We start from the raw sequence: 24641 nt of genomic DNA, 5'->3' as shown, positions 1-24641 counted from the left end.
CCTCGAAGTCCCTCTTTCAGAGGTGGTAGGTAAACTTTAACTGTGGAGATACAGTATTTACAAAACAGCGAAGTGGAACTTAATCAAATGCAGTTATTGCAGCACAATTGGCAAATCTGGAAGCTCCTTGGAACTTCCATGATTAGATCTATAAAGTTAAGGTACCACTCCACCTGAAGCTGTTCTTACCAGGTCTGGTGGCATTCAGACCTTTTTATAGGACCTGATAAATAAGTCAGAACTGGGGAAAGTCTTAAAACATCCATCCCCTCCCAGGAGAGATGGCCAGCATCTGGAACAGAACTAGAGAATAATGTGCTGCTAATTTTAGATTCAAATAATCATCAAACCTATTTATATTAGAGGAACCGCAAATGATGGGTTTCTCAGTACTCAACGATTCAAAGACAAAACCGAAGCAATTATCATCCTAGTTGACTGATTGTCTATTACTCCTATCACACTTAATTCACTGGGATGCAGAAGGCTGAGGTGAATGACATTCACATTGACTATTAGCAAAGGGGGTGTGTAACAGTCTCTTCTTATTTGTAAATATACTTCTCTGAAGTTATGCTGTCGTTCATCAACACTACTGAGGGACTACTGAAGGTTGGAGTAAAGTAGGGCAATGCTAGATAAGCTACTTTTGGTTCTAGATAGTTATTATTATTAAATGCTAAGCTACAACCCTAGTTGGAAAAGCAGGAGGCTATAAGCCTGGGGCAACAACAGGGAAAATAGCCTGGTGAGGAGAGGAAACAAGGAAAAAATAAAATATTTTAAGAACAGGAACAACAACACCTGTAGTAGTCACAAGGACACTTGCTCCTTCCAAAGGCAGGCACCCTATCTGGTAACAAAAGGAAAATGGCGGGTATGGCTCCCCTGTACACTTCCTCTCAAAACTCTGCAATTATCTGGAATTAGGTTTAAAATTGCCTGAAGCTACTTTAATTGATATACAGTATGGACAGCCATAGCAAAAGTTATGTTAGTATTTCCATTTCTAGATAGGCCTGAAAGGGCAAAGGTCATCATGATCATTACTATCATTACTCACTTAGCTACAACCCTAGTTGGAAAATCAGGATGCTATGGGCCCAAGGGCTACAACAGTGAAAATTAGCCCTGTGAGGAAAGGAAATAAACAGACTACAAGAAACTATAAAAGAGAGACTTATGTCAGCATGTTCAACATTAAAAAATTCACTGCAAGCTTGAACTTTTTAAATTCCACTAATTCAAATAGCTAAGGAAGAAAATTCTAGTATACTGTGTAGTGTTGAGCTTTATGATAGAGAAAGCATGACTATTAGAATTAACTGCATACCTAGTTTTAAAAGAGGATGGTACTGTCCAGGAAGATGTGAATGCAAAGTGTAGTAAAAATTATGAAAACTTTTATGCAACATGCATAGGCTAACGAACTAACTGAACAACAGTGGAAGAGATTAATTTTTAGACCAGAAATAAGACATACAAAAAGTTGAAATGCGATTCAGCAGCTCAGAAGATCAACACTAAAACAAGACAGAATGAAAGAATTTAAAACACTTCAGAATATGTTGATCACCAAAAATCCTGAGAATTTCTTAATACCCCAACATTTTGTGCAATTGAAGAAGAGAAAGACCTTATGTGTTTTTCAAAAGTAAATTTTCTATCAAGAATCACACCTAAAATTTAGTTATACACAAATAAAGAAACACGACAATACAGAGCGACTGTCCTCGCCCTACTTACAATCATTTTGAGTTTTGTTAGGGTTCAACTTCATGCCCATAATTTGCACCATGCACTAATTTTAGCTAAATCTTTATTATGGTGAACTCCAATAAGGATGGATTTGAAAGAGAAAGGCCAGAAGTTTCAGCAGAGGAAGACACAAAAGGGGAGGAATCCGACACCTATCTGATTTTTCCCAAATCATGCAAAATTCACAAGTTGATATAAAGAAGCATTGCTTACCATGACAGGTGCCAGAAGGACATTCCTCCGAGATTGGGGCAAGTTCTCATATTCACTTGAGAAACACTCATAATCCCAAATGCACTGAAAGCAAAGAAAGAGCGCAAAGCACAAAGCAAAGCATAGCATGGACTACATCGAAGCAGCGTCTGATTGGAACGGCGACTCTGATACACTCTCTAGATGCTACGACTTGAGAGGCAGTAAATGCTGATGTTGAATGACTAGGTCATTCACTAGATGTGCCTGTGTTATGACAGCTCCTCCAGTTCAATAGGTAGGAGTTAGCATTTCCATATGCACATAGACCTTCCCCTGCCAAGAGAGGGTAGGTAGACAAGATGACCCGATCAACCTCAGAATTTTCTTCATCTGAAAACTGCGTTATTAAGACCATCATGGTGTATATTGTGATTAGAGAGTGGTACTCCTAACATATAACGAGCACTTGGGTGGCTCATAAAGAAACCACTCCCAATCACCTGAGCATGGAGAGGTTCTCCATAGCCAACACCATGGCAGATAAAGACGCATATCCTCATAAAACCTAATGCTTCACCTGGATCCAAATATTTACGAATCTGATAATTATAAATGATGAACGATCTGGATCTAGGCCCAGTTCCTGACGGAACTGGTTCCTATTGAGAAATTAACTTGAAACTCTTCCTTCTCTGGAATGTCTTGCCATTCATGGCAAGAGACCGACTCGTAAGCAGACGATAGGAAAGGAAATTGGTCATGTTACGTTCTGGTGAAATAGATTCATAATATGACTGTGAAGAAATAAAGGAATAATGAAAATTAGATCTTTGCAATAAAACATTATTTCTGAAATAAGTGGCATTTTACCCCCAACTTCCCACTTAAAAAATATTCATATTAACAATATGGATAAAAAGAAAGCTAAATCCAACCCATTTAAGTGATAGCTGGTCACAATAAGAGGCAGGAGGATAACTCTTAGAGTAAGAGATACAGTTTTGCACAAATTTTCTTGTTAGATATTTATGTTATGTTCAAACCTCTGAAAACTGGAAATTTTATATAATTTCATCTTTCCTAGCTATACAAAACAGAGTTATTTAAAAGGGGTAACTACTAATGATGCTTTCTATTAAGGAACAAGAGGACACTAGGTCACCATGTCTCTTCATGACACTCACCCGGTCAAAGGCTTACTGGGCAGTTGTGGCAGGGCCTTTGGTAAGGACTCAGCTTTGTATAGCTACAAAAAATAGGAATTGTTTAAAATTTGTAGTTTACTCCAACGCAGATACAAACTTTTGAGTCATTTATATGGAGTTTTCCTTAGGAGGAAGGTCTCCATAAAGTTAAGAGGTATACTTCCTTCGGAGGAAGGACCCCATAAAGTTAAGAGGTATACCCTTCCTCTCTCGAAAATCCAATTACCATAAGTAATAACAAAAGATCGAAGCAAATTGTTAAGAGGGCAGTTTAGCAGGCTTGTAAAAAGGCAAGGCCAAACTTCCAATTCTCCTCAGGAGTGAAGTATCCATGAAGTTGAGTGTTCTACCCTTCCCTGATACAATTACTGTAAGTAATAGTAAGCAATCAAAGAGAACTGTCAGAGAACAGAGTATCCGGCTCATATCAAGGCAAGGCTGCTCGTTCAAATCCAAAATGGGAATCTTTGCCAGGGGTAAAGTGGTATGAACATCAAGTGATACATATTAAAAGAACCATATTTTAGTATATCATTAAATACTGAAGGAATGAGGTGAAAACCCAAAGCAGGCTTTAAGTCCAATCAAGATCATCACCTGCCTTGAAATTCTTTAGCAAATAATGTCGAGAACAATTAGGCTTGAGGCTAGAACCAGCACATGTCCCATGAGAACTGACAGTTAGGTAATTTGTTGTGCTCCCATCATATTGCCTATCACTGAGGGTGTCCAAAGGCTTGAATGTGCCACCTTTAAGGTAATTGTCCGAAGATGGGTTTTCCCTTCCATTCACCAGCTTGAGGAGATGTACTACCAAGTGGTTTTGCAGAATGCTGGGGTTGCGGCAAGCCTACACGTATTGTGTTCTTAGCCCTAGTGACGCTTCCCGAGGATGTATGAACTCTTACGATAGTTTCCCTTAATCAGAGACGGTGTTTCTGAACACATTCTTTGGACAGGTCAAAACTCGAACAAAATGGTTTGGGGGTCTAGTATTACTAAGTAGTTTTGCGGAACACTAAGGTTACGGCAATCCCATATAAATTGTGTGCTTAGGGGGGGTCCCTAGAGACACTTTCCCTAAGCATGCATAGATTCTTCTGAAAGTCTTTAATACTTATTGAGAGACCGTGTCACTGACCAATTTCTTCTGGAGTGGCCAGAGCTCGTGAACAAAGAGGGAGTGATATGTCTCGGCTATTTGTTCTATCAGAAAAACTAACACTGCTCTATGGGACAGAAAAGTAAGTTGTTTGTGGGATTGGGAACCTCTTTGAGAGATGCTATTGTGAAAGAGGTAACCTGAGATCTTTTCCCACCAGAGTTTGGATTTGTTCATAGAACCAATAACAGGAAAGGAGGCAGATCCACTGATAACATGTCGTTAGTTCGTCCAGGGGAGAGTTCTAATTACCTCAAACAAGGACCCGCCTCGTTCTAGAACTAGATCTGAAGTTCCAAGATTGAGATGGGATCTGTTTCAAAATTGCCAACAGTCCTTAATCAAGGAGTAATCTTGGAAGGCTCCCCATTTTAGAATCCCTAGTAAGGGTTCTATTTGACCTGAACAGTCTTCGTTGCTGACTATTTCCAGGGAAAACTACCGTTAGTTTCATATGTGACACGTCAAGCAAACACTGCAGCTAGTCTAAGAGTGATTCCTTTTGTTGGTCCGGTCGTCGTCTCAAGTTTATCTTGAGAAGTTTCAAACCTGATGACGGTTTCTTATATCTAACAAGTTGTGGTGTCCATCTGACTCCATTGGATCTCCTGGTCTTATATTCCTGAGTCAAGGGGGGTGGAGGACATCAGCCTTTACCAAAGTATTGGTTGAGAACGTTGGCTGAAAAGAAATCTGGCAAAATTAAAAGATTCAAGACAGAAAAACATTCAAGGGCAAGCTTAATTAGGAGGTATGGAGGACATAACTCAACTGGTCATACTCGTAGATAGTTATGACTGCTCCTACTCGGTGATGACCCAACTCCGCAAGGGGAATAACTGGTTTAGGCCTCTCCATAAACATCTATGCCAGGCTTCCTGACAGAAGTAAATGCGTATCTTACGGCTCTAAAAGTCCTTATCCATAAGTGACTTCTTAGCTTTTCTGGAGAAGCTATCTAGCCTCGGAAGGGAGTACCTAAGTCCTGTTTAACAGATGGACGGGAAAGACAGGAGGTCAACTTACGACTTCACAGTTGAGCTTTTATTCTTGATACAACATGGTCCCCCAAGGATATGGGAAGCCAAGGTTCCTCTGACAGAGGGGGGGTTCTGTGTACTCATAGTCTTCCGAGGCTAAACAAGACCCTCATCGAGGATACTCTCGTATATAGCCGAGACATAGCTTCTCAGGATGGGTAAATATTTTCCCGGAGAAATAAGGTTCCGTCATCTAAAATCTGGTTTTGGGGATGCTTTCTCTTTATGAAAACAGGAAAATTTCCGATTTATAGTCAGACATCTGATCGTCACCACGTGGGGCTGGCTCCATTCCATATTCTAGAGAATTAAAGGGCCCATACTTCCATAACCTAATTTTCCTATCATGATCTCGAGTCTAGTCAAGGGTATACATTTGATACAGTAGTCTTCTTCTCAGAAGGTAGTATCTTAAGAGATTTTCCTTCAGGTAGCCTTGGAAAGGGCTTGCATCAGGTACCTCACCAAAGCTTTGGGTAACCAACAGCCTGAAACCAACTTTTCTCTTTTTGTTACCCCAACTACTAAATAAAAAAGAAGTGGGATGGGATATATCCAAACGAAATCCTACCTCCTACTGTGAGGCTGAATGAAATGGAAACTTGAACCAGGTTCTTCCCTTGCCTGCAGATGGTATTGGAATACTCTTGAGGAAGTGGATGTCTAACACCGGAGGCCAGAGATGTCCTCCTCAACACAGCTAGTGGAGACGTATCTAGTCTAACCATGGTAGGGAAGGAAAGAAAAAGGGGAGACCTATATCCTGAACATGCTATATCAAGCTTCAGAGACTGGTCCTCGACCAATTTTACTATCTCGTCCCGCACTTTAACGTCCACTCCCTACCTGTGGTAAGCCCGGGAACACACATATTACTAGTAGGAGCCATTGAACCTGCTGCCTTTACCTTCCAGTGGTCTGAGTAGTTTGAACTACTGGATATGACTGTATCTTACACAATTCTCTCTGTGGGAGCTGAGAGGGTGGCATACCAGTTGTTGTATCTCTTCCTACCAAGGTAGTTTGTTCCCATCTTGCTATCTTTACTATTGCCGAGTACCTCTGCCTGGGAGAGCAGAAAGGGGGAATTTACCAAATCAGACTTATAACTCTCCAGGGGGCAGCTGTTCCAAGCCTCTGGCCAAGATTACATCACACCTTTTTAAGACAGTTCCCCCATAGAGGGACGGCCTGAAGTGAAAGGACTTCTTGGGGTTTTGAGCCTGCTCATGACAAATATTCTAATTGACATAAGACATAACGAACCTTTTGATTTTCCGTAGTCGCATAGCAGGATAGTGTTGCTCTAGACCAATGGTCGAGCCATGATCAGGTATGGATCGCAAACATTGCTGCTAATTCCAAGTTCACTATTTCAGTGCTTGAAGAAACGGAGGAGAATGTAGTTACGTCCTTTATCTAGGCAGATGGAACTAGGCTAGTAAAGTTCACTTGGAACAGTAATGGTCTCTGAAAAACCTCAGATGGTGCAAATAAATTTCTGCTCAAACGGGGCCAGAGGTAGTAACCCTGGGACCTGTTGGCTTCAAGAATTCTCAGAGGCCGAGAGCTGCATGTTAAACAGGGTTACTCTCTCTAGTTTGCCTGAAGAGGTTTAGTCCGTACTCGAGTTCAGGATTCCGTGAAGGGGAATCCCCTGAGCAGACAATCATTCATATCCACGGGGGTCACAGTTTGGGCCACCACCTAGACCTTTTAGGGAGGATATCTCAACTTTGATGTGTTAGAGAAAAGTTCTCATGCCTAAATCCAGCACATGATCTGACCTTGTGGGGAATACCCTGGGATTAGTTGTACGCTTGTCTTGCACGTGAAAAAAAGTCTTTCATGCACAGAAAAGTTGGCGCCCGTGATGACATCATCCCGCGCCCGTGACGACATCATCCCACACCAAGATGGTGGGGCGGAAGGCTTTATCTGGCTGAACAATGTTCCAGCCTAAATTCTGACACGCGTTAGTTTCCGTAATTATCCTATTTGACTTCCCTACTCTAGTAGTTAAGGAAGGAGAAGGCAAGTGAAAAGGAATGCGTAGTTTGGAAAGCTTTGGGGGTTTGGACACAGCTGATGCGGTCCAACCACCCGTTGAGATATGACTGCTAAGAGCGCTATTGGATTCTTAGACTGGGAAGACAGTAATACACTGGATACCTCTCTTGGGTTCCAGCTCATTTCTTTTTTTGCCTACACATACATTGAATAGTCTGGCTTATTCTTTACACATTCTTGTCTTTCCTCATACACCTGACAACACTGAGATTACCAAAATTCTTCTTTGCTCAAGGGGCTAATTACTGTACTGTAATTGTTCAGTGGCTACTTTCATCTTGGTAAGGGTAGAAGAGAGACTTTAGCAATGGTAAGCAGCTCTTCTAGAAGGTCACTCCAAAATCAAACCATTGTTCTCTAATCTTTAGTCGTCTCATAGCCTCTGTACCATGGTCTTACTCTTGGGTTACAGTTCTCTTGTTTGAGGGTACACTCGGGCACACTATTCTACCTTTTATTTTAAATGGTGTGTTGGGCAGGCTTAATAGAAGGGCCATGGATGCCTGGTGGTTTACCAAGAGGTTGTCTTTTACTCATCAGTTTCTTTTTCTTTTCAAGACCATCCTTACTATCTTCCCGTTAGTTGAAGTGGCTATCCTGGATGGTATTTAGCCTTGCATGGTGTATCGGCTCCTCTATGTTGACCAGTTTTTCCGATACTTTTTTTATATTCTATGGGTTTGATCAATTTCTTTATTTATAATTCTGTACATATTGTTTTCGTTATCATTCTTGTTAATTTAGTTTTCAAGTATGAGTATCTTTCTTTACTACCATTAATTCTTATGCTGTCTGGAAACATTGAGCAAAATCTGGGACCAGTATGTTTTAAATTTCCTCCATGTCATCTGCTATATTGCAATATTCGTGGCCTTCACGCAAATTTTCAAGACCTTATAGCTGCATCCAGACAGTAAGATATTCTTTAAGGCTCAAAAACTTTGGTTCCTAATATGATGCACTCATCTGAGCTTCTTATAACTGGTTTTAAGAAGCCAATAATTTTGAAAAGGGATGCCTTTCCTAGGACCAGGGGAATGGCGGTGTATATTAAGACCGAGTACCCAGCTCCTCATAAGTGCTGCTTTGAATGTGGATAATTTTATCTTTGATTGTATTCTTACCATTATGACTTAAGATACAAGATGATAGAAAGGCCCCTCTAGTCTTTGTTGACAATTTCAATGCTCTCCATAGGGAGTGATTAAATTCTGGTTCTCCTACCAATACATACATACATATACCAAGGCACTTCCCCCAATTTTGGGGGGTAGCCGACACCAACAATGAAACAAAACAAAAAGGGGACCTCTACTCTCTACGTTCCTTCAGCCTAACCAGGGACTCAACCGAGTTCAGCTGGTACTGCTAGGGTGCCACAGCCCAACCTCCCACATTATCCACCAATACAAGCAATTATAATTTCACTTAAATAAGAGAAAACAATCGGAAGCGCAACCTAACCCGCCAACGGGAAAGGTGCTTCCCTCGTAAGTACACTGTTGGAGGCCCATGAAAGGTGAACGGCCTTGAGAAGAGAAAGACCGTAGTCAATCTCTGAGAGGTCACACTCCCTTCGCTCAGTAATCCATATGTTTCCCTTAGGAAGAGGGAAAGCGAAGACAACAGTTGAACGAGGAGGGTCCAAACGATGACGATTCCCCTGCGGCAACCGAGTCAACGGTAAGTTATCTGCCGATGGGGAAGACCGATGAACAAGGGGGGAGAGGTTGGAGGGGAAGGTTCCCCTGCCTTGCACCAGTGTCTTGAGAACCTGTCGTTACGTATCACACGCACAGCACAAACACTGGAAAGGAAACTTACAACATTTCTACATATATAAATACATAAACATTAAGAATGTTTTGATATATATATATATATATATATATATATATATATATATATATATATATATATATATATATATATATATATATATATATATATATATATATATGTATATATATATATATATGTATATATATATATATATATATATATATATATATATATATATATATATATATATATATATATATAAATGTGTGTGTGTATATATATATATGAGATAGGAAAAAGTCAAAAGACAAAAGTTAATGGCAGTCCAAAATAGGCTAGGAGGAAGAGCAGATACAACCGGTCTCCATCCGAGCTAAAAGTGAGCTAAATCACCAGTGTGTGAATGGGAGCGTTAACAAGCTAACCCCGCTAACTACCGGTGTGGGTAGTTAACCCTCGCTAAATTTTAATGGGTCGTCATTTCAGCTTCGCAGAAAGTAATACCCCTAAATAGATAGCGTAGGTTTGTATTCCAGTACGGAACAACTTTGTAATACACAACAAAAAATGCAGCTGTTTCTAATCCACTGCAGGACAAAGGCCTCAGGTTTGGCGTTATCATGACACTGGCCACTGCAGACAGGTATTGGTGGCAGACTTTATCTTGCAAGACGTATCTTTAGTATCCATCAATATGATCTTGGTAGTTGCTGGGCCTGGCCTACCCAAAAAAAAAAAAAAATCACCACCGTCGTCCAGTAGGCACGGACTTATCATCATCGTCCTCCTCCATGTTCTGCAGGCATCCATCTGAAAGATTTAAATTATTTTAGTTTTAAATTGTACAGTATTAGTAATACAGATAAATGCATTCTTATAAATAAATACCACTCGCCTATACTTCCTATCTTAGCCTTTTAAATAGTATACAGTATTAAGAATATAATGTACAAGGAAGTCCCATCTTATGACATGGGGCCACAAAAGCAGGCATTGTATGTATACTTTATAACACACACACTATACAATAATGACATTTCTGTTAACCCTTCATTGATGTTGTAGCCCGACACTTCCACTGGCCAGTTACTGACTTAGACCTCGATATTCTTTGGGCTAATTCTTAACATGTTAAACTACAAAATTACATGTCCGGGAGTGCTGCCAACGTCCTGTGGTACGGCAGGAGCAAATTAAAATGACAAATTTGTAGATAATTTGTATTTTTCCTAACTATACAAACCTTGGCTATTTAATAGGGGTATTACTTTCAGCGTAGCTGAAATGACGAGCCATTAATTCTTAACGGGGGTTAACTACCCACACCGCTAGTTAGCGGGGGTAGGGAGGGTAGCTTGCTACCGCTCCCCCCTCACACATCTGTGATTGAGCTCACTTTGCTTGCAGGTAGGACTTCAATAAGGATAGGGCTGGCGGGTAAGTTTGGTTAAATAGCTAAGGTTTGTATAGTTAGGAAAAATACAAATAATCTACGAATGTCATTTGTTCCGTAACTGGAATACAAACCACGCTATTTAATAGGGATGACTCACCCATTAGGAAGGGTGGACGTCCGTGCCAGTCTGGCTTTTTGGCTTTGCCCGGGGGCTCCTTATCTGTGTGTTAGCACTCAAGAAATAAGGAGCCCCTGCACCTCGCTAAAACCTTGCTACGTAAGGTCTGCGGCCTACGCAAGCTGTGTGTGAAGGTATGAAGAAGTGTGACTTGTCCTAGAAAGTTGTACCGAAGTTCTTAAATGGATAACTGTGCATTAGGACTTTCCCAATACCACCTCGTCAGGGTACGTTGGTATTAATCTTAATATTAAGTACACAAGGGAGCATGGTTTACCTGCAGTGGTTTGAGGTCAGCTATGCAGAGAACCCAGGATGCTGCTTTCACCAAGAGAGAGGATGTTGATAAAAGAATAAGAGCCAGTCAAACCTTTTTATTCATGCAGACTAAAACTTGGTAACAATACCCTCAACCTTCTGCTACTTGTCCAATAAGGAGCTTGAGGTTTTAAACTAACTCTTGTGCAGCCACCACAGGACCGATAGAAAACATATAGTCTCTCCTGTGGGTCACGTCTTGCATGTAGTGGGATGTGAACGTGTTATGACGTTTCCACACCCCAGCTTGAAGAACCTGCGTCACTGAATAATTTCTTATGAAGGCCAGGGACGTAGCAATACCGCTGACATCATATGCTCTGGGGGGATGTGACAGAGGAGGGTCTGGATTCAGTGCAAGGTCAATGACCCTGCGAATCCATGCTGAGATGGTGTTCTTGGTGACCCTCCTCTTAGTCCTTCCTGTGCCGACGAGTAGTGCTGGCACATGAGGACGGGCTGCGGCATTTCTCTTGAGGTACAGCCTCAAGCTCTTTACGGGGCATAGTAAGAGATGGTCTGGGTCATCTGTTACGGTATGGTGACTAGAAATCCGGAGGGAGTCGAATCGAGGATCCGCTACTCCCAGGTTCCGAGTCGCTTGGCCGAGGCCAAAGCTAGCAGGAACACCGTCTTTCAAGTCAGTTGGCGATCTGTTGCCTGGCGTAATAGTTCATAAAGAGGTCTCTTAAGAGACCCGAGAACTCGAACCACGTTCCATGGGGGAGGTCTCACTTCTGACTGAGGGCAGGTAAGTTCTTAACTCCGTATGAGTAGAGAAAGTTTTAGCGATGAAGAAATGTCAATTCCCTTCAGTCTGAAGGCGAGGCTTACGGCTGAGCGATAGCCTTTCACTGCCGAGACTGATAGGCGCATTTCTTCACGCAAATACACAAGGAACTTCCCTATTGCTGGGATAGTGGCATCGAGTGGAGAGATACCCGTTCCACACCAACCACAGAAGACTTTCCACTTTGCCTGGAAGACTGCTGCTGATGATTTCCGCAGATGGCCAGACATCCAAATCGCAACTTGTTGCGAAAATCCTCTCTCAGAGAGAAGATGCTGGATAGTCTCCAGGCATGAAGTCACGCTACGGATTTGTGGAAGATGTTGGTGTGTGGTTGTTTGAGTAGATTGTGTCGTGGAGGGATTTCTCTTGGTGGCTCCATTAGGAGTTGCAGAAGGTCCGGGAACCATTCTGCGTGATGCCATAGCTGAGCTATGAGTCATTGAAAGATTGACCAATGTTCTGCTCTTGTTGAGTACCCTCCTCTTCAGACAGAACGGGGAAAAAGGCGTAAACGTCTATGTTGTCCGACCGTTGTTGGTAAGCATCTTGCTAGAGAGCCTGGGGTCTGGGACTGGGGAACAGTACAGCGGGAGCCTGAAGTTCAGGACCGTTGCGAAAAGATCCAGAGTCGGAGAAAAAGTCAGGACTTTGTTGGCTACTATATGATCCAAAGACCACTCGGTACTCACTATATGAGATGCTCAGCTCAGGTTGTCGGCGAGCACATTCCTTTTGCCTGGAATGAAGCGTGCCGATAGTGGTATCGAGTGGATTTTGCCCCATCTCAGTATCTCTACTGCTAGATGGGAGAGTTGCTGCGAAAAAGTACCTCCTTACTTGTTGATGTAAGCCACTACTGTGGTGTTGTCGCTCATCACCACCAATGAGTGGCTTGCCAGAAACTGTTGGAACTGTTGAAGGGCCAAAAAAGATGGCCTTCATCTCTAGGACATTTATGTGGAGGTACTTTTCTGACTCTGACCAGAGGCCTGAGGTCATGTGGTGCAGCACGTGGGGCCCTTACCTCTTTTTTAGAAGCGTCCCAGAACAGCATCAAATCTGTGGAGGGGGGGGGAGGACAGGAAGGTCCACCCCTTTTCGTAGATTCTCGTCTGTCACTAGAGGTCTGTCAGTTCCGCAGGTCCCATGGGGATCTGGATGTCCGAGGAGTCGTGGGATTGATTCCACCGGGACTTGAGTCGCCACTGGAGGGATCTCATCCTGAGGCGACCATTGGGAACTAGACGGGCCAACGATGAAATGTGACCAAGGAGACGTAACCACGAATGGGCCGGAAGTTCTTCTCGTCTGAGAAAAGGTCTTGTGACCTTTCTAAGCCTTGTTATCCTGTCGCCTGATGGGAAGGCTTTGTTGAGATTGGTGTCTATGATCATGCCCAAGTATACCAGTCTCTGAGTAGAGAACACTTTTCGAGATTTACCATGATCCCCAGATACTGGCAAAGTCTCAGAAGTTTGTCTCGGTGTTGAAGAAGGGTCGACACCGAGTCTGCTAGGATCAGCCAGTCGTCCAGATAACGGAGGAGACGGATGTCAATCCTGTGTGCCCAAGATGATACTAGGGTAAACACTCTGGTGAAAACTTGTGGTGCTGTGGAAAGACCAAAGCACAGCACCTTGAACTGGTACTTTCTGTTGTCTAGGCTGAATCTTAAGTCCAGCGTACACATCAAGTCTTGCGGTCTTACTCCTAGTCTGACCGTGTCTGCCGTCTCCATGCTGAACGGAGTTTGTGTGACAAACTTGTTCAGGGCTGACAGGTCGATGACTGGTCTCCAGGTTCCAGAGGCCTTTCTTACAAGAAAGAGTCGACTGAAGAAGCCTGGGGATCCATCGAGGACCTCTTGGAGAACGCCCTTCTTCAACAGAGTCTGGACTTCTGCTCGAAGGGCTTGCCCCCTTGGCGATCCCATGGCACTGGATTCCTGGTCAGGGGAGGTAGGGGAGGTAGAGATGTTATGAACAGGACGCAGACCTAGACGAATCAAGGAGATTGTCCAGGAATCACCCCCGAGTTGCTTCCACCTGTCTGAGCAACTTTGTAAGCATCACCCTCCGTGGTGAAAATGCAGGGGGAATGCCTATCCTAGCGTTTGCGGCCTCGGCTGCTCCCTCTAGGATTCTTTCTTCCCCTGGAGGACTTTTTGCCTTTCCTGTCCTTGACAAGAAAAGGCTTAGACATCACAGTCTTCCCTGCTGTTTTCGTCGTCGTTACGATCTTGGTTGGACGGGACTGTTGGGGTGTTAAAGCCTTATGGAGGAGGGAGTCTTGATGAGACTTCCTCCACCTCTCAGCAACAAGTTCCACATCCTCAAGCTCAAACAGATGGGACCCCTCTAGGGAGGAATGTCTGAGCCTGTTTATCTCAACGATAGGGACATTCTGGTGGAACCTCTCAGACACTGTATCTCGACGTTTCAAGATGGCGTTTGCCCACAAGTTCAAGACTTGGTGGGCAAGAAACTTGATCGTGCGAGTGCCTGAGAGAAGGAAGGTTTCCATAGCTTTCCTAGTATGTTCCTTGGAAAAATCCTTGGATCGTATCAGGATACCTAAGGTCCCTAACCAGATGTCCAGCCCCGAAGTAGCTTGCATAGCATACTTTGTGACCACCTGGGTTGTCGAGAAAGAGACCTCCCGGTTGGAGCCTCTCAAGAGGGATTCCCCTGGTTAGCTCTTCCAGAGTGTGGTGAAGAGGAAGAGCTGAACTGGGTTCCTCCAGGATCTCGAAGTACCTCCTCTGCTGTACGCGAGGAGGTGGGAGGAGCTTGTTCGTGGTACCGGCACGGTTGGAGGAGGAAAACTCAGAGAGCTGTAGGGAGATCTTATCCCTGGTACACTTCACCCCTTGAGACCAGGGCAGGGCTGCACTGGTCTTTGAGGGTTTCTGAGTACCAAAGATGCAGTCTCAGACCGTGTCTTTGCCCTGTCGAGGGAGTATCTCTGGGTCGGAAAACCCATTGAGAACCCTCATTAGAGTCAGAACCTGTCAGAATGCATGCTCTGACTCTTGCTGGTCTCCTGCTGTAGAACTTGCAGCAATGTCTTCTATTCCCAAAGGCTCTTCTTGGGGTGAATAGTGGACATTCCCTGAGTGGCTGGCTGTCTCCATCCTAGCACTAGTGGAGGACTTTGGCAGTGTTTTGAAGTCTTTGGATTCCTTCCGAGGAAGGAGGCAAGACTCCAACATCGATGATCTGTGTGGCATGTCCCTCCTGATCTCAGATTGCAGGGAACTCTTGGCATGAAGAGAGGTTTCCTCCATTGGTGCGATGGAGGAGTCTCTCTCCATGCGCGGTTCCCTTGGTGACGGGAGGTCTTCGTCCGACAGGAGAAACATGAGGAACTTGTCTCGATGGTCTGCATGGAGTCAGCTTCGCCCTCGGGGAAGTGACCGCTTCAGAAACTCCTCTTTTCCTCTTCAAAGGGGTAGAGGAAGCCATGGTTCCGTGCCTTAGGTCTAGAGCTATAGGTGTCGCTCTGATGAGCGATCAGACAGGACAAGCTTGAAAGCCTGTGTTACGGCTCTGACTAAGGCACTGAACCAGGGCTGCTGGCTGACGGATGCACTGTCAGACTCATCCTCTGAAGGGATAGGGACCGAAGGTTCCCTACGAGGAATCACTCTAATAGGTGTGTCTGCCTTAGACAGCAGTTTAGAAATCCTGAACCCCTCTGCTTGAAAGTGCTTCCCTTCTCCCGCAGTGCACGTTGGAATGCATTTGCGGGAGGGGAATGAGGTGATGGCGACCTTGCCGGATGACGCATCCGTGCTCGTGCCTGTTGGTGCTCGTGCCTGTTGGTGCTCGTGCCTGTTGGTGCGCGTGTTCGCGCGCAGGAGAAAGTTGGGGCGAGCGTGGGAGAAGCTTAGAGCATGCGTGGGTGCGCAGGAGTGTGTTGGCGCACATCTGTAGGAGAGCGTTGGCGCGCGGGCACATGGTGGCGTGCAGAGTTGGCATGTCGGCACATGGTGGCGTGCAGAGTTGGCATGTGGGCACATGGTGGCGTGCAAAGTTGGCATGTGGGCACATGGTGGCGTGCAGAGTTGGCATGTGGGCACATGGTGGCGTGCAGAGTTGGCATGTGGGCACATGGTGGCGTGCAGAGTTGGCATGTGGGCACATGGTGGCGCGCTGATGAAATTTGGCGCGTAGGTGAGGGCGGCAATGTGTCTCACCTACAGACTTGTGCACTGGAGAGTGATGGGGCGCAGGTATTTGCCGCGCTGGTTGGCGAGTGAGCGATGAAGGGCGCACATGTTGGCGCGGGGGAGGCCGCTAGCGCGTAGGAGAGCGTTGGCACGCAGGAGAGTGCTGGCGCGTGGGCGAGCGTTGGCGCGCAGGAGATTGTAGGCGCGTATGCGCAGGAGAGCGCAAGTGAGCTGTGGTGTGCTGGCGCGTGGGTGACCCTGGGCGTGTGCGCGAAGGTGATCGTGGGCGCGTGGGCATGTAGCGTGCAGGAGAGCGCCGACGTGTCGGTGAATGTTAGCCCGTAAGCGTGTGAGGCTGCTGCCGTCTGTGAAGGCGAGCAGGTTGATGGGCACGCCGAAGCACTGGAGAGTGATTATCTGCTGGTGGGCGCTGAAGGTCTGGGCGTGTGGTGCGCAGGGCGAGTGTGATGGCGCGCAGCTGCGCACTTAGGTGGAACTACAGTGGGCTCTACAGGCGACAGGAATGGTGATGGAAGGTCGGCAGGTCTGGAGGATGGATGGTCGACGTGTCCTTTGTAAGGATGACCATCCACCGAAGGAGATCGCAAACTATCTGCAGAGAGGTCCAGGACCGAAGTCACAAGATTGGTTGCAGGTGCAGTGATGGATGATGTATGCAGGTCTGACCGAGGCTCCTCTTCGGGGGCCTGCAGTGATGACGTTGAACCAAATAGGTGCCTCGAAGGGAGACTTCTAAGGCGAAGAGGAAGGCGAGCATTTCAACGGATGCACCCTCCGGGGGCTGTTGGATCAGCAAGCTGACCATCAGCAGTACTCCGAAGGGGAGTCTCTATCAGTGAACTCCCCCAAGGGGAGTCTCTATCAGTGAACTCCCCCAAGGGGAAGAAACACTTGCAGGAGAGACCGACATTAGTTTCCCCCTCGTAGGATGGTCAGGAACGAGGGAAACCAAGTCGGCAGCTACAGCTGTGGAGTTTGGAGTGGCAGAGGAGATGGATGACACCGCATGAGACACCTTTGACACAACAACGTAGACAAAGGTCGGGGGATCTACCTCTGATGGCGACGATAATTGCTTAACAGAAGCACCCATGCAGATGAACTGCAGCAGGGCTTCCTTAGAGGGCGAACCCATCTGAAAAAGGGAAGTTAGTGACAAGGCCTCACCATGGGAGAGAGGTGGGGCTGCTTCGCTAGGGGAAGCAACTTCACCTCTCGAGACCCGGGGTTGGTCAATAATAACTTGGTCTACACTACTACTCGACAGTCTCTCGTAAGAGACCGAACGTGTAGGAGCTTCGGAGGAGGGTTGGGCGACGGAAGAAGAGGCCTTGGGTTTTTCTTCCTTCGAAGGAGAAACATCCCGCTTGAACTTCTTCTTCTGCCGTCGCGCAAACCTCTCCCACTGGGAGGAAGACCACTCCCTGCACTTGTTAACACTATCCCACCGGTAACCTCTGCAGGAAGGACAAAGGGCGTGAGGATCAGTCTCAACCACCGACATACATGTTCCACAAGGGCGGCCGGAGAGTCCAGGGCAGGTGCGCATGGTCGCAGAAGTCAACTTCACACACGCTGAAAGAGAAAGTGAGAAAACAAAATGGGGTTAATGGCCGCCAAAAGTCAGCGAGGATGAAGAGCGGCAACGACCGTTCAACATCCGAGCCGAAAGCAAAGTGAGCTCAATCACAGGAGTATGAGGGGAGAGGTAGTAAGCTACCCTCCCTAACCCCCGCTAACTAGCGGTGTGGGTAGTTAACCCTCGTTAAAAATTAACGGCTCGTCATTTCAGCTATGCCGATAGTAATACCACTATTAAATAGCGTGGTTTGTAATCCAGTTATGGAACAAACCTACATTAAAGAAGTACAGTAATCATCATTCATTTACAATGTAGGAACAGAAGTAATGTGAATTTTATTTCATATTCAACACTTGAGGGCAAGCGACAAAGTTGATAGATACACATCAAACTGAGCTAAAGTAGGGTATTACTCCAAGTTATTGTGCTTTCTTTGGCACCCCCCCCCCTTTTTTTTCTAGCAAACTGGTATCTAATCAAGGTAAGGTTCAACAAGGAGTCGGTCTTTTGTCTGGTTCCAAAGAAACAATATCTTGGTTAAAAAATAATTTATTTGAACGAAGTTCAGTGCTGTTCCCCCCTATTGAAGTGAAAGCCCCAAATTCCAAACTTCATAAAAAAATTTTCTATGGCTGATGCTCTTGTTATATGCTGACATGTTTACACCTCCCAGCCATGCAAAGCTACTGCCCTATCAGGAGGTTACTTGGGTGAATGCATGACTACCCTTGTTCTGATTACTTATTCCAACCTGAAAATCTGTCTATAGCTAAAGGAACTTTTCCAACACAGCACTGAGAGGAGGGTGGGTGATGCTCATGAACTTCGGAAAGTACCGATACAAATTTAATGGAAAATTTGTGTTTAAATTCCTTCAAAAACTCTATTTCTGAATCCCACACTAAAAGCAGGCAGTGATGGCGATGTCAAGATTCAGTAAAGTCTACCCAAATATGAAAGCAAAAAAGGTCTCTCTTGTGCAATTGTTCCAAACCCCTCACGGTTTTGGGAAGTATTAGCAACTGTACCTTGTAGAAATTATATTGATCTGTATATTTCCAAACATCCAGAACAAGTTACCCTGTTCCAAAACCCACACATAGACTTAATTAACTATTTCCAACATCTAACACATCATTATTACTAGCTAAACAAGAGGCCCTGTTGGAAAAGCTTTCCTAGTTTATCACTGGAATCTGGTACGAGAGAAAGGATCCCTAGGATAAGACTACTGAAAATTTCTCTATTACTTACTCGGGCAATTCTTCTCCACCTGTATTTTGGCATGACATCATCATCTTGCTAATGCTGGTATGAACCCCAGTATATATATGGGCCTCTAATTGTGGTCATCATTGAGTTATTGGACAAAATGGTTAGTAAAGAATCCACCCTCATAGTTGAAAGATTCCATCTGCAAAATTCATATAAGTCATTAGTTTTAAATTGCAGTATTAATATAGTTGAACACAGTTGTATAAAAAATAACCTTATCCTTCTCCTATACTATCTTTCAATCTTGGGCCTGTAAAATAGTAGAGAATGTCCTCAATTTACAAATGTAACAGGTTCCAAAAAGCTGATGATGATTCAAATTATATTAAATTTTGGCCTAATGTAGGATTCACTCAACTCCCATGGCTACAAGTTTCAGCTGCAAAAGTAAATAAATATTGTTTATTACTCTATTTCCTTATGAACTTTTGACACCATCTAAAATTTATGATTTCAGTTGGAAATTGTCTATCTCTGAATGTTTGTTCATTAAGTTAAGGACCTTCAGTATATTAATAACAGGTATCAGGTATTAGGATTGAGAAACCAGTTTGTCCCTTTGATAACTCAACCTAGTAGTCGATCATGACCTTTCTGTTACCCTTCACTGAGGTCGGAGCTGAAACTGCTGTTGAAATTATGGGTCTGTTACTAAAGGTGACCTCGATGAATGCCTCAGGACAATTCTCAGTCAAGTCCTCATAATACCTTTTAAATCTATTGGACTCTATACACTTCACAGACAATTTGCATTAAAAAATATAATTTTTTTTTTGTCTTATTCAGAAATCAAAGAAATATGATACAATAAAAATCTATTAATTTCATTTTTTAGATGGATTAAACAATTATATTGCTCTATACATTGCATTTATTTAATATTAAATTCAATACTCAATTCAACCAACGTTGTGTTCATCACAAATAAAAAATCTGATCTATAACCAATTTTTTTTAGCGAGACAGATTTGCACCCACTCGCAGCGGTGCTATTTTAGCTCGGAAATGTTTCCTGATTGCTGATTGGTTGGACAAGATAATTCTAACCAATCAGCGCTCAGGAAACTTTTCCAAGCTAAAAGGGCACCGCTGCGAGTTGGTGCAAATGCACCTCATTAAAACAAATTGACTTTAGGTTACCCACTTCCTCATTTCCTTTCTAATACTGTCTTCCCTCTTTAAATCAACTATACCAGATGACCTGGGTACGCCGGGGAGAGGCAATAATTGGATGCTGGGAGCAATGCACCATATTATTAATAGCTAAGCTACAACCCTAGTTGGAAAAACAGGATGCTATAAGCCCAAGGGCTCCAACTCAAAAATAGCCCAGTGAGGAAAAAAAATAATGAAAAATGAATAGTGCACCTGAGTGCACCTTCAAGAAAGAAAACTCTAACCCAAGACAGTGGAAGACCATGATAAAGAGGCTATGGCCCCACCAAAGACTAGAGAACAATGATTTAATATTGGAGTGTTTTCTATAAGAGCTGCTTCCCATAGGTAAAGTCTCTTCTACCCTTACGACAATGGTTTAAAATTGGCATGTCCTTCTCCTACAAGAGCTGCTTACCATAGCTAAAGTCTTCTACTCTTTCTACCTGGTAGAAAGTAGTGGTAAATAAATGTCTGGTAGTTTAAAAAGTTCAACCAAACTATTGATTCCAATCTATAGCTTGTACAGGACTAATTTTGGGGTTTGTTCTTGAGTAGAGAAAATAATTAAATCTAATGTAATACTGATTCCAATATATTATTCGTACGAGGCTGGTTTGGATGTTTGTTTTTACATGAAGAGAAAATAAAGGAATCATAAGTTATAATTGGTAGGTAGTAGGTTGGCCAGGGTGGCACCAGTCACCCATTGAGATACTACTGCTAGTGTTATGGGGTCCATTGACTGGCCAGACAGTACTGCATTGGATCCTTCTCTCTGGTTACGGTTCTTTTCCTTTACCTACACATACACCGAATAGTCTGGCCTATTCTTTACAGATTCTCCTCTGTCCTCATTCACTTGACAACACTGAGATTACCAAACAATTCTTCTTCACCCAAGGGGTTAACTACTTCTATGTAATTGTCCAGTGGCTACTTTTCTCTTGGTAAGGGTAGAAGAGACTCTTTAGCTATGGTAAGCAGCTCTTCTAGGAGGACACTCCAAAATCAAACCATTGTTCTCTGGTCTTGGGTAGTGCCATAGCCTCTGTACCATGGTCTTCCACTGTCTTGGGTTAGAGTTCTCTTGCTTGAGGGTACACTCGGGCACACTTTTCTATCTCGTTTCTCTTCCTCTTGTTTTGTTAAAGTTTTTATAGTATGTAAAGGAAGTATTTATTTTAATGTTAGTGTTCTTAAGATATTTTATTTTTCCTGGTTTTCTTTCCTCACTGGGCTATTTTCACTGTTGGAGCTTATAGCATTCTGCTTTTCCAACTAGGGTTGTAGCATAGCAAGTAATAATATAATAAAAAAAGATCTAAGTGATTTAAGATCAATACATGACACCACTTTTTCATACATCCACATAAAATATGTTCAATTGTTAATGTTTGACGCAACAGGAGCATTAGTTAAATGGCCATATTCAAGCCCCAAGTATAGGAAGACTTAATTCCTTCGGAGGTATCAGGTTATAAATATCTTGATTTAAATTAAGTCTGTAATTCATTGGAAATATTTTCGATAACAAATAAACCTTTCCTACTGTGGATCATTTGCACTTTACCCTAGGGTATGAAAATCATGCAAAAGCACGGCATTAGCTTTTAGAGAATTTGGGCCATACGGCCGGCCATTCTGGCCTAAGGCCACTCAACAGCCAGGTAAAAATGAGGGGGAACACTGCAGTTGCTTTAAGAATAGTCAAGAAAGTAGCAAACTGACATTGAAAAGAACTTATCTCATGACTAACTAGAGGGACACTCAATAAGAGCGGCGACCTCCGCCATGGCAGCTTATTTAGCAACCTTGACCTTGACATGTATTAATTGATGTGGATTTTCATACACTTAAATATGAACCAAGTTTGAAGTCTCTGTGACAACGATGTCCAAAGTTATGGTTGATTACATGAATTGGACATTTTGCTTGACCGTGACCCTGACCATCCAAAATTAAATAATTTCCAGCTTTCTACATAACAATCCCTGCAAGTTTTATTACTCTTCGATTAAAATTGTGGTCAGGAAGATTTTCACCAACAAACAAGGGCAAAACCATAACCACCTTTCAACTACACTGGCAGAGATAAATATCACAAGAATATAATTTGGGTACACATTTGTGTGTCTTTCCCTAATCATTTAACTATGCTGGTAGTACAGAATTGCACTTCTCACAAGTAACTCAACCTTGATATAGTACGACTCAATTCAGGCTTGATAGCTTTAACATTTTCTGGAACATTTTCCATATTCACCAGTAACAACATTTGACAACAAAAACCTACAACCCCCCCCCCCCCCAAGGGTACATGACAGCTTTCAAAACGTGTAGTACTTAGCATACATAGCTTTATAGCCAAAGGCAACTAACTAGTACTTAATTAATGTGCTGTAGTAATACTGTATCATAAAAGGATACAAGGCTATACATTACTGTATCATGAAACAATGGGTACAAAATCAACCAACAGAATTTCACAATGGCTCCACTACTGTAGCCTACAGTGTGTGACTGTAACAGCATCATGACAAGTTATAAGGTACAAATCATTCAACCCGACTAATTTTGGCTAATCCACAGTTGCATATTATAACAATGGAAACTACAAGATGGTCGCTTAATGAAAGTGATGAGTTTCTCAAGAGCTACATTAATAATCTATCTCCTGGCACGTACCTCGGCAACTCGTTCGCCTGGCATTCACATGGCAGCAGATAGATACCAGGCAGGGACCAAGAGTTTAATCCGTTTACTGGGGAGGATACTGCTGTGGCTGGGCACCAGTGGGTTGGGCTTGCCCAAACATTCTTGTGTGCATCTCTCCGGATGTTACAGGAACTGACACCAGATACCTCTACCTTTTAAAGAACCAAGAGATGGCTAAACTCATGAAAAACAGACAAAGACTATGACTAAATTAATTTGTTACACAAGGTTAACTTTAACATGCAAGAAACTTTGAAAATGCAGGCATTAAATGGTTTAATAAAATATGTAGTGAACCTAATGGTTTAACCTTGATTCTTGCAATGTCAAACAAGCAGTTATGCCACTTTGAAATAGATATAAAATAAGCAAGACACCCTTATTAAACCTATTCCTGGAATAGCTTACAAAGAAGGATACAGATTCAAGTAGTGTTATTAGATACTATGAAAAGTTTTCTTTACATATCGATTACAAATTTGATAAGTTGTTTTAAATTTTACATGGTTACAGTGTTTAAAACTACAATTGAAAAAAAAAAAAAAAAAAAAAAAAATTTTAATCAGAAATTCTAAGAAAAATATACCGTTCTCAGCCGTATTTCAGTAAAATACAGTTGACCAGATTGTTACCTTACTTTTTTTAATATCTTTCATGGATTGGTAACTGTAATACATACATATACTGTAACAAGGCAATTCCCCCAATTTTGGGGGGTAGCCGACATCAAACAAATGAAACAAATAAGGGGACCTCTCCTCTCTACATTCCTCCCAGCCTGACAAGGGACTCAACTGAGTTCACCTGGTACTGCTAGGGTGCCACAGTCCACCCTCCCACGTTATCAACCACAGATGAAGCTTCATAACGCTAAATCCCCTACTGCTGCTACCTCCGCGGTCATCCAAGCACCGGAGGAAGCAGCACGGCCTACCAGAACTGCGTCACAATCGCTCGCCATTCACTCATATTTCTAGCACGCTCTCTTGCCTCTCTCACATCTATCCTCCTATCACCCAGAACTTTCTTCACTCAGACTGTAATCTCACCACTTTATGTCAATATATGTTTTTAAAAAAGTAAATGCCTAGCAAAATTTATTCCAGGATTTTCACTTTTTTTGTTACGGCAAATTTATAACAGTGTACGTAGCTAAGACAGAAGGACTAAATACTTTCAAAATTTAAAGACATCAGTTTACATTATTTTGGCATACACGTACATAGCCTGTGCACCATTCATAGACAATTCAACTTAGTATGTAGCCCACAGTACTCAAGTACTTTTATTGACCCCTTAAATCATTGTCCATGCTTAACAATTGCTTTCTATCATATTTTTCCTGGAAACCCAATTTCACTTGAAAAAGTAATTCACCTACTTAAAATTACCCTTTTCATTATCGACGAAACCTGACGACGTCTAATCTCTATAACAGGAAAACCTTTGTTATCTATTCTATCCAACCTTTAAACTTACTCAAATTTGTTAATCATAGCCAGCTGCCACATTATCTAATTTATATTGAAATATATATCGGCATCTGTGAAATTATTCAACCTAAGGTTTTGTCAAGATACCAGGCGCCTCCAAGGTTGTGAAATTTCTTAACCTACTGTACCTATACGTTTTAAAGAGGAATACTTGGCCTCGGTTAAAAATTTCTTAACCTACTGTACCTATACGTTTTAAAGGGGAATACTTGGCCTCGGTTAAAAATTTCTTAACCTACTGTACCTATACGTTTTAAAGGGGAATACTTGGCCTCGGTTAAAAATTTCTTAACCTACTGTACCTATACGTTTTAAAGAGGAATACTTGG

At 43.0% G+C, this 24641-nt stretch overlaps 1 protein-coding gene and 1 long non-coding RNA gene across 2 annotated transcripts in view; one reads left to right on the top strand and one right to left on the bottom strand.

Moving 5' to 3' along the window:
- LOC137632440 (zinc finger protein 845-like) overlaps nucleotides 1–24641 on the top strand; it is a 399727-nt gene that overhangs the window by 93148 nt on the left and 281938 nt on the right. The window lies entirely within an intron of this gene.
- On the bottom strand, nucleotides 9819–22977 carry LOC137632684 (uncharacterized). Its single transcript, XR_011042084.1, has 3 exons — nucleotides 22790–22977; nucleotides 18926–19085; nucleotides 9819–10022 (listed from the first exon to the last, which is right to left on the bottom strand). It is a non-coding gene; the product is annotated as an uncharacterized lncRNA (long non-coding RNA).

Source organism: Palaemon carinicauda, chromosome 41, assembly GCF_036898095.1.
Source record: "Palaemon carinicauda isolate YSFRI2023 chromosome 41, ASM3689809v2, whole genome shotgun sequence".
Classification (NCBI taxonomy): Eukaryota; Metazoa; Arthropoda; class Malacostraca; order Decapoda; family Palaemonidae; genus Palaemon; species Palaemon carinicauda.
This window is presented reverse-complemented; position numbering and strand designations above follow the sequence as displayed.